Below are 2,127 nucleotides of genomic sequence, written 5' to 3'. Positions count from 1 at the left end.
ACAATAGAAATAGCTAAGTGTTGGAAGATTAATATGATGAAAGATAGACCCAGGGGCCATAGGTTTCACTAGTGGCTTCTCTCAAGAGCATAAGTACTACGGTGGGTAAACGAATTACTATCGAGCAATTGATAGAATTGAGCATAGTTATGAGAATATATAGGTATGATCATGTATATAGGCATCACGTCCGCGACAAGTAGACCGAAATGATTTTGCATCTACTACTATTACTCCACACATCGACCGCTATCCAGCATGCATCTAGAGTATTAAGTTCATAAGAACAGAGTAATGCTTTAAGTAAGATGACATGATGTTGAGGGATAAACTCATGCAATATGATATAAATCCCATCTTTTTATCCTCGATAGCAACAATACAATACGTGTCGTTTCCCTTTCTGTCACTGGGATCGAGCATCGCAAGATTGAACCCAAAGCTAAGCACTTCTCCCATTGCAAGAAAGATCAATATAGTAGGCCAAACCAAAGTGATAATTCGAAGAGACTTGCAAAGATAAACCAATCATACATAAAAGAATTCAGAGGAGATTCAAATATTGTTCATAGATAAACTTGATCATAAACCCACAATTCACCGGATCTCGACAAACACACCGCAAAAGAAGATTACATCGAATAGATCTCCAAGAGAATCGAGGAGAACTTTGTATTGAGATCCAAAGAGAGAGAAGAAGCCATCTAGCTAATAACTATGGACCCGTAGGTCTGAAGTAAACTACTCACACATCATCGGAGAGGCCATGGAGTTGATGTAGAGACCCTCCGTGATCAATGCCCCCTCCGGCAGAGCTCCGAAAAAGGCCCCAAGATGGGGTCTCTCGGGTATTGAAGGTTGCAGCGGTGGTATTAGGTTTTCGTGGTGCTCTTGGATGTTTTGGGGGTACGTGGATATATATAGGAGGAAGAAGTACGTCGGTGGAGCAACGATGGGCCCATGAGGGTGGAGGGCGCGCCCAGGGGGGTAGGCGCGCCCCCTGCCTCGTGCCCTCCTCGATCGTTCCTTGACACCCACTCCAAGTCTCCTAGATCACGTTTGTTGAGAAAATCACGTTCCCGAAGGTTTCATTCCGTTTGGACTCCGTTTGATATTCCTTTTCTGTGAAACCCTAAAATAGGCAAAAAAACACAGCAATTTGGGTTGGGCCTCCGGTTAGTAGGTTAGTCCCAAAAATGATACAAAAGTGTAAAATAAAGCCCATTAATGTCCAAAATAGATAATATAATAGCATGGAGCAATCAAAAATTATAGATACGTTGGAGACGTATCAGTATGCTTAAGCGAGACTAGTTCTACCGACGTGCTTCGCACTCAGGTGGCTGGTGGGTGTCAGTTTTCTCCAACTTTAGTTGAATCGGATTCAATTAACAGGGTTCTTTCTGAAGATCAAAAAGCAATCACTATACCGCATTGTGGTTTTTGACGCGTAGGTAAGAACGGTTCTTGCTCAGCCCGTAGCAGCCATGTAAAACTTGCAACAACAAAGTAGAGGATGTCTAACTTGTTTTTGCAGGGCATGTTGTGATGTGATATAGTCAAGACATGATGCTAAATTTTATTGTGTGAGATGATCATGTTTTGTAACACAGTTATCGGCAACTGGCAGGAGCCATATGGTTGTCGCTTTATTGTATGAAATGCAATCGCCATGTAATTGCTTTACTTTATCACTAAGCGGTAGCGATACTCGTAGAAGAAATAGTTGGCGAGAGGACAACGATGCTTCGATGGAGATCAAGGTATCAAGCTGGTGATGATGGTGATCAAGACGGTGCTTTGGATATGGAGATCAAAGGCACAAGATGATGATGGCCATATCATATCACTTATATTGATTGCATGTGATGTTTATCCTTTATGCAACTTATTTTGCTTAGTTCGACGGTACCATTATAAGATGATCTCTCACTAAATTCCAAGGTATAAGTGTTCTCCCTAAGTATGCACCGTTGCTACAGTTCGTCGTGCCGAGACACCACGTGATGATCGGGTGTGATAAGCTCTACATTCACATTCAACGGGTGCAAGCTAGTTTTGCACACGCAGAATACTCGGGTTAAACTTAACGAGCCTAGCATATGCAGATATGGCCTCGGAACACTG

Source organism: Triticum dicoccoides, chromosome 2A, assembly GCF_002162155.2.
Source record: "Triticum dicoccoides isolate Atlit2015 ecotype Zavitan chromosome 2A, WEW_v2.0, whole genome shotgun sequence".
In the NCBI taxonomy this organism is placed as follows: Eukaryota; Viridiplantae; Streptophyta; class Magnoliopsida; order Poales; family Poaceae; genus Triticum; species Triticum dicoccoides.
This window is presented reverse-complemented; position numbering follows the sequence as displayed.